Genomic DNA, 14537 nt, shown 5'->3' with positions numbered 1-14537 from the left:
TTCTTTGTATAATGCCATCCATTCAAGTCTGTGGGTAAATTCAGAGGAGTGCAGCTTATCAGGTGCATGGATGGTAGAAACACAAGGGATTTCAGTGGTGGTTTGGACTGACATTAAATTCACCAGCAGTGTAGAGGGATTAGCATAAATGTCCAACATGTCAGGAGACCTCACCACTTTTAATTTTAGTAGCACTTTCCTCTAAGTGAAATAAAACTCAAAGAAATCCACACAGTTGGTGACATATTCACATATTCACAGCAGAAAACACATTGAGGGAAAAAAAAACTCAATGAACACAATGACAACAACCTCTTTTTTACTATAGAAATCTATAAGTAATTTGAACCCCCCAGTTTCAAATTACATGAAAAGCTGAAGGGTGTGTTATGTTGTGTTAATGTTGCACGCTCAGAGAGACATGACTCCATTCTCCTTTTGACAACTTTATTCTCCTCAGTTCAGGTTTGGAGTTTACAGGCAGCATAGCATATCATCAGCAAACATTGCTCTCACGTCTCAGACACTGTTTTTTTCTCTTTTCTGCGCTTACTGATGACATCACTCATCTGAACTCTGACCTCCTGGAGCTAGTGAATTACAAAAACTAACTAGAAATGTGTCCAAAAATAAAACACAATTAAATAAGAATAGTCTTTAAAGATTTTTGCAACGATTCAGAAAAATGTAAGTTTTATAACTACTTTTAGAGCGCAACATTAACTAATTGTTGTCTACATTAAAACACACAGTGATTTAGTGGTAATTAAAATCAGAATTTCCAGATTCATGATGATTCAACCCATAGATCGTTACACACTACTCTCAACCTGTCTTTTTAAGTTAAAAGTATCGGTATGAGTTTTGGTATCGGCAATACTGGCCCCCTACTTGGTATCAGATCGATACTAAAATTTGCAATATCGCACAGCACTACCAGATATGTGGTAAAATGATTCAAACTGCTGTGTATGTGACCTACATTTTGTCAGTATTAGAAATTTCTTCATGGTCATCAAGGGCAGTGTAGCTAGTTTCAACTGTCACCATAACTATTAAGGTACATTTTCTAACTTTTTATCTTTACATACTTCAATTCAGTTTTCACATTACAGTAATGTTTAAGATGAAAGTTTGTATAAAAAACCTTTTTCAGAGGAGGCCCCACCACTGACCACCTTGTGAGGAACTGGTTTCTCCCTTCAGTCTTCTTGAGCTCACAAACACCAATGAAATGATCATCCTCTGTACAGTTGGCACTGCAAAACCAAGTCGAATGGGCTTTTCATAGTGGGTTCCTGGGTTTAGGTGAGTAATAGAAACAAAAGGGGAAAACGAAGGACATCAACTTTTTCGCAGTGTGTAGCAAATGTTTTTTCAGAAGTAAGTTATTATTCATTCATGTTTTTCTTTTTTTGTTTTCAGTGGGTGTTTGAGTTGGTTTAGGCAACATACTTGTCATGGTCCGGGTGAGTACGGGGTTTTTCCACTCCGCTGGGCTCCACCTTCAGGCAGAGACTCCAATCAGCTTCCACACCTGGTTCCAATCAAGTCACCAGCATATAAGACCAGCATTCACAACAGACCTCTGCCAGATCTTCTGCTAACTCATGTTAGTGCAAGGCCGCCAAGCCCTTGTGAGAACGCTCAACTACTGCTTTTCTCCCCACCGTGTTTTCTTTGTCATAGGACCCACCTGGCAGTCGCGTTTCCCAAACTACTCACATCTCCGCCTGGACGCTGGTTCTGTCATCTGGTTTCTCCCTTTCCATCATCGGACTACACCTGCCTGCCTCCTTGCCAAGTCCCTCACTCCGAGCATATTCTGGATCCTCTCTGGACACTCCTCACCCGGAACCCCCTGGACACCCCCTCCTCGCATGACACTTTAAACCTGCAACGCGTAAGCCCTAACCTCCATAGCCTAATCCTGCAGCTGTGATTCACTAGACTGCCACTGACTGCTTGTCTCCTCTCATTATAGTGACTGCGTACCTCCATCCAAGCCGCTGCCCCTTTTTTCCATTCCCCGGATCCATCCGTGAAATCTAGCACCTAGCCATAGCACTCAGAGTTTCATGTTCACAGTTTGGTAGTGATGGCCAAATGAAGCTTTCCGAAGCACTGAAGCTTGTATTGAAAAACGGTTCATTACTCGAAGCTTTTCAACACAGTCCTCTCCGGTGACATCTGGTGGTGAAAATTTTGAAGAGCAGCTTGAATCTGCAAAATAAAACGGACTGCTCAATTATCACTGCTCACTCAAGAGTGGAGTTCTCTCTGATATTGGGCCACCGTTCCGTTGCTTTGAACATGTAATTGGTTTTGTTTTCTCGATTGGGGGGCTAAAAAAAATGTAATGCGTATCTGCGTAATACATTTTGATCAATAAACTTTCCCTATTTAAACATGCACTATGGTGTGGCCTTTCTTTGCTCCTTGATGTTGGTAAATACAATAAGTGAGCAATATATATAATATACATATGAGAATGCACAGCACATTATGGAGTATGCCCCTGCTGTGAAGTCCTGCCTCCATCTACTTGTCGTTTAATCACTGGACAGCTGGACAGGTTCATACAAAATATTAGATTAGGCCAATTCCTATACATATTTTTGACCTAGGGGTGGGATTGATTGTGAACTGGAAAGGGAAAATGCTTAGGGGGCTGAGTACGGCTGCATCGTCACTGATTTGTAGAATCATTTTGATTCGATACAGGATCCGATTCAATTTGATTGGAACCTGGAAAGTTTTGCCTCAGTCAGAAATATTACAATTCTGATCATTTAACAGTATATATCCATAATTTCGTATCTATTAAAAGAAAGCTGACACATGTGAGACTTAATTAGAGATGTAAACAGAGAGTTATGAAACCTGCAGCTGCAGAAGCCAGCGAAAAAAAAAGAGGCAAACACAGCGCGGACCCAACGACACACCAAAATCTGATTCTGACGCGTCGGGTCCGCGCTCTGTGTTCACGTTTGTATGCAGAATCCGTAAACCTGCTCCCAGTTACTGTTTTAGCTGTATGGTGTTTGACGACATGTTGTGAGGTTTAACCTGAGATGCTGGCGTTTCTGGCATAATAACGTTAATTTACAAATCGACACGGGATTTTAATGAATCAATATCACTTTATTCAATTTAGCATGGATTGTAATCAGAAAAGCGATAATCAAAACCCATCCCTAATCAAGAACTTGCAAAGTAAAAACATGATCTATGTAAGGTAGCCCTTTTGTTATTTACATTTAAAAAGAGGATTAGTGTTACTGTGCGCTGGCTGAGTCTGTTTCTTTTCTTAGAAATAGTTTCTCCTGCCCTGGAGAAAATCCACTTGCATGGAACAGAAGAGGCTGTGGAGTGCAGGAACTACACTGCAAGCTGGTAGATATGCAGGTATTCCTGGGTCCTGCAGACTATCACCTAAAAACAATAAACAAAATGATTTTCTAAACTGTGTAGCAATGTAATGTACGTATAGTGTCAAATACATTTTTGTAGTCTTCATCAGCTTTAATTCACATGGAAGTGTTCCTGAAGTCATATGCTGTAATGATATTTACATTATGAAAACATGATTTTGGACATTTCAAGTTTTTCACTTCGGCAGATAAAATGAATTGAGCAAAATCAACTCAAAATATTCCCACACGCCAGAACGTCCTCTCTTCCTCGCTGGCTCCATATCTGTCAGTGGAATGATCACCTCGTCGCTATCTGTCACCATCAACACACTCCACGAATCCCGTGGATGATTCACTTCCTTATATCCGTTTGAATCAGGTACCGAAGCAGTTACGTGCGTAATGAAGCTTCGGACGTCACTGGTCACGTGACTTTTGCCAAACGAAGCAAGCCTCGACACAATGCTTCTGAACCAGTGTGTTGTTTTTTTCGACACACGCTCCGGAGCGTCAGCTTCAAGCAGGCCATCACTACAGTTTGGCCTCACAGTTCACAGTTCATAGCATTCATAGTTCATAGCATTCATAGTTTCCTGTTTTGTAAGTTCACTAGGCACTGTAAATAAAGCACTGTGTTCACGCCCGTTTTTGCCTCCCTCTGTGTCTGCATTTGAGTCCACACCCACAGCCTGGCCCTCTCGGCCGTAACAATACTGTTGTTTAGAAAAAATGGTTATTGTTTGAACAACAGGTCATTTCCATGAGTGCTGCAATGAAACATGACTGTTAAACTGAAAGATTTGCTTTCAGCTCAGCTCTCTGTTCACCAGAATTGGCACAATGTTAGCATTATTGCAGTTACAACACTAATCCATCTATTTTACTGAGCAAGAGACCCTATTTGATCCTATTTGATCTCTTTTGCTGGGGCAGTCTTCAATTTTTTTGGCAAAGAACCACAGAGCTTGAGTTGGAGGTACTAACTTTCCACCATGCTGTCTGTTTCACACATAGGTATAACTGATCTCAGTGCATACTGAAAATCACATTCTGATGAAGGGCACCAACGTCACAGCAAAATAACACTGTTGGTTAATTTAAAATGTTGATGTAATAACTCCATATAAAATCCCAGACAACACCTGGGTTGGGACATGCCACCCCGGTCACCAAGGAAGGGCAAGTGACGTATATGTCATTGTAACCTACTGTGTGTCAACATCTAATGCAGTATTACAATTTCATGTATTTCTATGAGCTTAGAGTGTTACATAATTTGAGTTAGCTATGAGATAGTTAACTGTATTTATTGTAGTCTATTTGCAAAAAGATCAGAACAAGTTTGTTCAACCTTTGGAAAGACTTGAAACTGTGGTCTCATGAAATTGTGTTCTACTCATTAAAAACAAAGCCATAATCAGGTTAAGGTCAGGCTGAGACAAATCCACTCTGCAGTGCAGTATAAAGATGACAGCAAATGTAAAGGTATGGCTTTTATATAACTACTAACACAAGTTGACTAATGTTGTAATTTAAAGGGTAGAACATACAGGCTAACTAGTGAAGACTGTTTATACTTTCATTCCTTAATGATGCTTCCTCAACCCCCACTTATTAAAAGAAATGTCAGCGGCACAAATCAAACTGTGACATAAAGCTATAACTCCCTGTTATGACCTAAACTACTGTTGTTGGACTCCAGGCAAAGATAATAAAATGGTGATATTTTCTGAACAGGACATTCCTGTTTTTCTATTCTCTGATAGTACAAATCATTATTTCTTTTCACCTTACATTTTGTGCATTTTCCTATATCTCTAGTTCAAAACCATGGACAAGTGGATCAATACAATTCACTTTTTTGTTATTTTTATTCGTTTTGGTCCATTGGTTGTGGCAGCAAATTAAATTGAGAGATTGCAAAGGGAGAAGTCTGATACAAAAGGGCTTCAGCTGGCAACCTGGAGGCTCATTCTGTTCAGAAAAAAGAGGCAATGTTGCACTGACCCAGCAATATATAAAGGTAGATGAGAGCACTGCAAACACCCACGCGAGTGTTATGTCAAGCCAGTGTCTTCCAACAAACTGAGCTATATATGTTAATCTACATGCATACATATTGTGTATGTGTGTATGTGTATGTGTGTATGTATGCATACTATGTTGCCAAAGGTATTCGCATGTCTGCTTTCACAACTTGAGTGACACCCTATTCTTAACCCATACTTTTTAATATGATGTTGGCCCTCCTTTTTTATAGCTGTAACATCGTCAACCCTCCTGGAAAGCTTTCTACAAGGTGTACAAGTGTGTTTGTGGGGATTTTCAACCATTTATCTAGAAGCATATTTGTTAGGTCTGACACTGATGTTGGACGAGATGGCTTAGCTTGCATTCTGCACTCTACTTCATCCCAAAGGTGTTCTATGAGATCAAGACTCTGCAGGCCAGTCAAGTTCTTCCACACACAACTTACTCATCCATGTTTTTATGTACCTTGCTTTGTGCACTGGAGGGCAGTTGTGTTGGAACAGGATGCTGTGGGAAACTGTTTCTAACTGTTTCTAAGTTGGGAGCATGAGAGTTCATTGGAACTAAGGGGCCAAGCCCAACTCCTAAAAACCAAACCCACACCATAATTCCCCCTGCACCAAACGTTACACTGCACAGTGCAGTCAGACAAGTACCATTCTCTTGGCAACGACCAGACTCATCAATCAGATTGCCAGACCAAAAAGAGTAATTCGTCACTCAAGAGAATGCATCTCCACTCCACTACATCCGACACTTTGCATTGCGCTTGTTGATGTAAGGCTTTGGTACAGATGCAGCTGACTGACCCCTGAGCTTGGTTTTGCCAGAGGTTTCTTTCCGTTTAAAGGGAGTTTTTCCTTCCCACTGTCACCAAGTGCTTGCACAAAAAGGTTAGTTTGATTGTTGGTGTTTTCTCTCTGTTACTGAAGAGTCTTGACCTTGATATTAAGCATCTCGAGGCAACTGTCGATGTAATTTGGCGCTATATAAATAAAATTGAATTAAAATGGAATTTAATTGAAAGTTGGTTACCTTGGTGCTCCACATGTCTCACCATCCACTCACTCTGCTCTGGGATTTTTCACACGGCCTACCTCTTTGTGGCTGAGATGCAATCATTCCAAAACGCTTCCACTTTAATATAATAACTCTAACATTTGAGAGTGGAATAATTAGCAGTGAGGAAATTTTACGACTAGGCTTGTTGCACAGGTAGCATGTACAATGCTGAGTAACTCATTCTTTTACGTTAGCAGAAGCAGTCTTCATGGCTAGGTGCTTGATTTTACACACCTGTGGTCATGGAAGTAATTGTGTAACCCATGTGACGTCCCTCTCTTGATTCGCTGCATCCACGGAACGGCAAAGATGAGACTCGGCTGTGAGACTTGAATAGCGTCAAGAACGGCATGGGAAATGTCCCTCCATTCAACCTTAACTCAGCACTAAGTGTCTTTAACCTTTGGCAAAAGCAACACTTTAGCTATTAGCAGCTGGTCGTTCGTTAAAAATTGCTTTATTCAGCGGCATTTTACCACAAGCAGAACTCTGGAACTTTGGAAATTACTGTTTTTGTACACTTTAGTTTATTTAAATACTTAAACGTGCTCTTTTTTAAAACAGTGTGCAATTTATTGATTATTGTTACATGTTGCCTTAAATTTGGCTATGCTGTGTGTTAGACACTGCCTTCTTTCATGCCGTTTCTGTATTTGTTTGTATTTTGTAGCAGATAAAGCTACGTAGCTAAAACAATTAATGAACTATTGTACTTTTGTGAAATGTGATAATGCAATGATCTGATTCACACTATTGTATGGAAATGTGGAATCATTGATCTGTTTACCAATAAACTGATTTTAAATTGAAATACTACTGGACTTCTTCTGGCCCTACAGGTGGCGAGCTGGTAGGACCATTCCTAGGGCTGCTCGATTATGGCAAAAATGATAATCACGATTATTTTCACTGAAATTGAGATCTCGATTATTTGACGATATTTATTTAACCCTTTAAGACCTACCATAGAACCAAGTCTGCCAGAGCTTATATATTTTTTTTTTACATGTTGTAGTGCCATTTTGGGAGCATTTCAAGTTGCTATACATCAATACAACTGTTATAGCCCATATTTTAAGAATATGTATGCATTAAGTCCATAGTAATTACATTAATTACAAAAAAGTGCAATAAACTACAAAAAAATTAAATCGTTTTGTTTGTTTTTTTACATATATTTCTACTTGGGGAAATTTAAGAGGTTTATCCCTCAAAACTTTAAATACAAAAAAGTTGCAAAAAATAGTTTCCCACCACAGTAAATTTATTTTGAGTGTCTTCATAGTTTTATTTTGGAGATACAGAAATTTTTATATACTGCAGGAAAAACAAAAAAAATCCTATGATGCAAATTTGAAAAGAAAACAGCAGGTGCATCAAAATAAACTATTTCCAGCAGTGCAATTCGAGTTCTAAGCATCACAGAAACTATTCAGAAAAGTCAAACATGACTTATAAAAACACCAGTATAGGCTTTTAAAGCCTACAAGTAAAAAACGACATTTTCTGTGAAAATGACGTCGGTTTTGGACAGGAAATGGCGGACATGCGATAGTTCGCGTTGACATCTTTTTCATTGTGGGAAGTGTTACGAACAGCTGATCGGATTGGCAAAGCGTGTTTCTGGAATATTTTGTTTTTGTTCCTGCAAGCGCTTTTTATGCAATTTTTGCAAAGCTATATATGGAAGGAAACCGTGACCGAGGACAAGCTGATGGCATAAGATGTAAGTACAACTCCTCTGGTTTCATATGCAAAACAAATTATTGCACTAGCTTATGCGGTTCTGGTTCTACAGGGATTTAAAGGGTTAACAATAACAATGTATTGAATAATGACTTTAAAAAATAATATAAAATAGTGTGCAAATACTGATAACAGTGCAAATGTTTGCAATATAAAAAATAAATGAAAAATGTAAACATCTATGATTAGTGAACTTTGCAGTGTTGCTCTGTGTTTCAGTTACGACACTGTAGCAAAGTGTACACACTATGTCTACTTGATCCACGTCAAGTAGAACCCATAATGTTTCCACACCACTGAAGTTTTTTTTTTTTTTACCTCTTTTTTTTTTTTTTTTTTTTTTTTTGGCCTGTCCCGTTTGGTTCTTTTGCCATCAGAATTGTTGTCTAAAGGCAAAGAAAGATGCCCAACGGATTTACTTTACCAAACTGACCATCCCAGCCTTGCCGTAATGGTCCATTTGATTCACCTTTTATTGTTTATTTTATTTTCACTTACTGAATACGGGACAGACTTGACTGGGGAAAGAAGGGGAGAAAGAAAGAGGGAAAGAGAAACAGCTGAGAAGAGGGACGGGGGAGAAGGGCAAAAGACAAAAACCAACAGAACGGGCAGAGAAAAAAAAATGCATATATCAATCACCTGGATCACCTGCTGAGAAAGAAAAAAGAAAACAAGCAGAAGAGAACAAGAGTTATAGAATAAACAACATCACAATGATATATGGGAATATGACAGTAAATACTAAATGTTAAACATTATTGTGCAGCACATAAGATCAACAGAAAACAGTGTGCTTTGAGGTAGGAGCCAAAAAGGGTGTAGTTTGTGGGTGTGATCACCCGTGTGTACACCTGTGAGCATGGACGCGCTTGTTTTTTGTTTTTTTAAAAGGTTCCTTCATGTAATAATCTGCTAGAGGGTGTGGGGGGGCCACAGCCCCGTCCTCCAGGGCATGAAGCAGGTGTGGAGGAGATCAAAACTCCAGACATCCAGAGGCCCCCAGAACACAAGAGACCAAGAACGACCAACAGAGGGGCAGCCGCGCCACTGTCCCGGAAAGAGCTGAGGAGAGTCCCAGATGAGGGCTCACTCAGCAGCCGCGGAGCAGAAGCCAGGGGGAGTTGCAGTGACGCGCCCGTGAGCTCCGCCGCCAGCCAGCTGCGCCTGAGTGACCGAGCCCCAGGCCGAGAGGCCGGGGGCACCCCACCTCCAAAGTGGCCCGAGCGAGCCCCAGGCTCCAGGCCCCGATAAGCGGCTGCCAAGGAGTGAGCCGGTGTGTACCTGGACGCCCATCCCCGGACACAAAGAACCACCAACGCACCGATGTCTGAGGGGGTCCGCCACTGGCAGGGGAAGTGGTGGTAGGGGGAGATAGGCCTCCAAACCTTGGAGGGCCTGAGATGTTTTTTTTACCTCTCTTTTCAACCAACGGCAGTCACTCTCCTCCCCAAATAACTTCTGCTTAGCTTTCCGAGCTTCCCTTGGGTCTTCTTAATTGTTGTGACACGTGTTGGAAATGCAGAGAGGTGCGCTCGATTTGCCATACGGAGCAGCGCGAGAGTAAAGCACGAGGGAGGGGCTAATAATCGGCTCAGTCATTTTTAATGATCGTTGAAAGCCCAGATCGTAATCGTGATTAAAATTCGATTAATTGAGCAGCCCTAACCATTCCTTCTTCTCTTTTCCCCTTCTGCCTGTTTTTGGATTACAGACATATTCCCCCCCCCCCCCCCCCCCCCATGAAACTGGAACCTAAAGAGAAACTCCTGAAAATTGATCTTTAAAAGAACTTCAAACAGAACTCTCAACTCAGGGATTTTAGAGACTTTTGAACAGAGAATCCAAGCAGTGAAATTAATTGTGGTAGATTTAATTATCTTGTGTATTTATTTTGTTCCCTTTTTTGCCAATTTATTTGATACATTTTTGGTTTTCCTTAAGAACTTTTATGACTCTGGTCTCATCATTCACAACGTCTGGGCTCCAAAAAGAACAGCGTCAGTCAGTCACATCCAGCCATTGCAATAAAACTAGTCCTTTAATACATTTGCATTGAATCCAATGATTTGGATGGGTGTGTGAATAAATTTGACACTATAGTGTATATGCATATTATTTTACATAGTTATATAGTTGTGTAGTTGTATATAGTTGTTTAGAATGCCAAAACCTTCTTCAGTTTGTCCAAAACAGAACAAAATCAGCTGAAACTCTGGAGATTCTGCATTTTATGCTTTTTTTAAATTATTATTATTATTATTATTATTATTATTATTATTATTATTATACTCAATAAATGTAGTGCTGTCACTGCATTAGATATAATTCTCATTGTGGGGCCCAAACACTTTGACCAACTTTCTTATTTTAAGTGGATTTATTGATATTTTTTCCAAATATCAATCATCCCACATTACAGTTCTCTCTAATATTCAAACGCCTACACTGCAGGACAGAAGATTATCTAAAGCCTGACTTTTATCAGATGGGCTGTTAAGAAGCAGGAAAGACTGTCATCATGTGTCAACTGCAGGTTAACATCTCACTGCTTTTGCTGCCTTTTGCAGCTGGAAAAATGTTGAGGCCCCACAAAGTCACAAGTTATGAATATTAAGTGAAAATGATGAACTACCTCAAAGAAAGCAATATGCTGCTCAAAAGGTTGAGGCTGCAGGAGAAGGCAATTCTCAGAGTTTTGCTTAGCTACTTTCAGGCTTATTGAGTTTACCTAGAGAGTGACTTGGGCGAGTTAAAACATATTTATCTGTGACATGATAGACACACCTCAAACTTTAAGCCTTTAAAAGTCCAAATGAGTGAGTTATAAAATAACTCATGACAATGGAGTTAATATCCATTTTAACCAAAACCATTTTTTGTACTATAAACAAGCTTTTTAATGGTCTAACGAATTTTAATATCAGAGAACAATGGGGGTTAAGTCCCTTTTGGAGCCAGCCTCAAGGGGCTATTCAAGAAACTGCAACTTCATTTTTTTGAGGTTTTTGTGTGCACGTATGCTTTCTGTCTGTGATTGGTTCTGATCTGGTCACACTATACCTTCCCTTCAGGGGGAGGGGGAGGTCAGCAGACCAGGGCCATCACTCTGACTGTGTAATAATCATTTAATATGATTTTTATTTATGAGGACTAATGTGACATTTTGTTTTAAGTTGGGGATTAGGTGTAATAGGTAATTGATCCTCTTCTGGAGTTGTAAGTCATAGATTTAATAGTCAGCACCGTCATAACCATGACTCTGTTTGATAACAAAAATACAGGAAAGCATGAATTACAAATTCCTTGCTTAAAGTACACTGATACAAAACGTGCATTGTGAGTCCATTTAAAGGATAAACATCTACAAGGTGAAGAAGTGTCCTTGTAAACAAGTGTTTTACAGAGCTTAAAGGATGACTCACAGCACAGTGTGAGCGAGGATTCAAACATCCCTTCCCTTACACCAGACACTCTTAAGTAACTACTGTGGAATTTAAAGAGAAATCGCACCACTACATCACCATCTGGTGGAATACTATTTTGAAATCCTAATTTTCTTAATAGTTTTTTTTCCCTCTTACCTTCTCATTTGTTTGTTTTTACCAGTGTTAAAGGTGTTGATGGATCGTTTCAAATACCACAAATACCACAAAACTGCATGACAGTCAAAGAGGGGATGGGTTAGACCTGCAACCACAGAGCAGATTAATCAGCAGCTGTACAGCTTAAGGAAAAGCAGCTGTTTGACTGCACATGCAAAGCAATCAAATTAAAAAAAAACAAACAAGATTTGACAACCAGATGTCAAGTTACACCCCAGGCATCCTGTGAAATGACTACAGGGGAAACCTTATCACTTTGAGCTTCATCATATAAAATATATAAATTAATGGCTAATGAAAATACTGCTTATATGCACAGTTTCTGTGCTTAACATTTCAACACAGTTACAAGCGATGTTTTCCACAGGAATCTTATCAGGACAAGTAATGAGAAAATATTTGTAAGGTCATCCAGTCTTTTCCAGATAGTCAACCCTAACAGAGTGTTCAGTCCCCACCTCGAGTACCAAGTTTTGGTTATCACAGAAATTTAAAAAAAAAATTCTGACCGATATCCATGAAAAATAATTCAAATTTTTTCAAAAAAAAAAACCCAAAAAAACTTGTCACTGATGATTGGTCAGATCTCAGACGGTTTCTAAATTGGCTGTAGGTTTGGACATCGCAGTGTATGTTTGTGGCTTTGTGTGTTGCTCTGTGTTACGTTGGTAATCTGTTCAGCTGTGCCCTATTATCATACATCATCATCTATTAGTTTATCATTATATACATTACCAGTGCTATATACTGTTACTCACAATAATACCTGCTTTTGATGGAAAGATCACAGAGAGGAGGAAGTAATAAAAACAGCTGGAAATGCTCTTATTACATGACCCACACTATGCTGTGGGGTACCAGGTATAGTAAAATACATCTTGTTTAGGTCAGATATTATATCTATATAATATAGATATAGTTACACATAGACTTTGTCTATGTGTAACTATAAAATGGGATTCTTATTTCCCCTGACTCGGCTAATATACTCGGCTAAATAGAAATAAATAAGTAGAAGACTTGAGTGGAGGAGTTCAAATGTCTCAGGGTCTTGTTCACAAGTGACGGAAGAAGGGAGCGGGAGATCGACAGACGGATTGGTGCTGTGGCTGCAGTGAAGCGGTCGCTGAGGAAGTTGAGATGGTTCAGGCATATGATAAGGATGCCTCCTGGACACCTCCTGGGTGAGGTGTTCCAGGCATGTCCCATCGGGAGGAGGCCCCAGGGCAGACCCAGAACACGCTGGAGAGGTTACACTCTTCTGCGTCAGTTCCCAGGCCAATCTCTCAGCTGGCCTGGGAATGCCTTGACAAGCTGGAGGAGGCGGCCGGGGAGAGGGAGGTCTGGGCTTCTCTGCTTAGGCTGCTGTCCCCGAAACCCGGCCCTGGATAAGCAGAAGAAGATAGATAGATGGATGGATGGATGGATGGATGGATGGATGGAAGACTTGGAGATAATTAATGTCCCATACAAAAAAAATCTTTCGTGGGACAAGGGTAAATAGTATCAAACATGCATCCATTTTTTATTAAATATTTAGAGCAAATATTGCAGGAGAAAATGTTTTTTAAAAAAAGTTCCAAAGTTGAATTATTTCTCATAAATATTCCAAAAAAAAGAACAATCAACTACCCATTCACGTTTTCCCTAAATAGAGAAACCTGACAAAAGTACAAGGGTCAACACCAAAAAAAACATTAAACCTAAAAATCCATCATACGAATAAAAATAGAAATTGTAGACAAGTATTTGACATTTGATAAAAGTGTATAGTCCACATACCTTGTTTAAAGAAAAACAGAATTACTGGTCCAGCTACAATTAGTGATTTGTCATCCTTGTCCCAGTTGCCCAATGCATTACTGCAGTAATGCAGTACTATTAATATTGCAGCAATCTTATCTCCACAGCAGCCTGCTCTTTCTACAGTCCCAAAACATATTCAGAATTCCCTGATTCCCTTAGAGAGATTTCCACAGCGATGCACTCTTGTTTTTTCTTTTTAAAGTGTTGTTTCTTTTCATCTCATCTGAGAAATAAGAAGTGTTCAAATGACTAGAACATCCTCATTGATGGCAGCCCATAAGTAGCTTGTGGGTCATGGGTTGGAGGATGCTTAAAAATTGTTTAAAAAAAATGTAATTTCATTTCAAATGTGTATTTATGTAAGTAAGGACTGGGCACAGTCTCTTCTACTGCAAACTCTTTTCAGGGGCAGACTAATCCACATTTGGTGCTCCAATGAATATTTGGGACAGCAAGATGTTCTTTGTGGATATGAGTTGAAATAAACTACATAGCATATGTTGACAGTGCACCTCTTGAAAATTGACTAAATGAATTAAACATTTAATTCATTTATTCACTTGTTTAAGCATACACTGAATAGCTTGACCCAGTGTCCTAGTACAACATAGTGGCGGTGTTTTCATGTAAACTCTGTTGTGCGCTTGAAAGAAGTATGCGTCTCTAAGAGACTGTTAAATTAAATGAACAACGCCCTGCTATGTGTCTGTGTAATGTCCCATGGTATCCAATAAATGGCCTGATGAAAAGCTTTGTAAAGCTAACACTGCTGGTACACAATGAGATGTATTTTTAATGAGGTGCTGTGTTTAAATGCTCTGCAGAAAATGTTACTGTCACTTCCAATCTTTCATTATCCTGTCCCACACTC

The sequence above is a fragment of the Rhamphochromis sp. 'chilingali' genome, assembly GCF_963969265.1.
Source record: "Rhamphochromis sp. 'chilingali' genome assembly, chromosome: 11".
NCBI classification, from domain to species: domain Eukaryota; kingdom Metazoa; phylum Chordata; class Actinopteri; order Cichliformes; family Cichlidae; genus Rhamphochromis; species Rhamphochromis sp. 'chilingali'.
The sequence above is the reverse complement of the archived record's forward strand: the minus strand, read 5'-3'. Positions refer to the sequence as shown.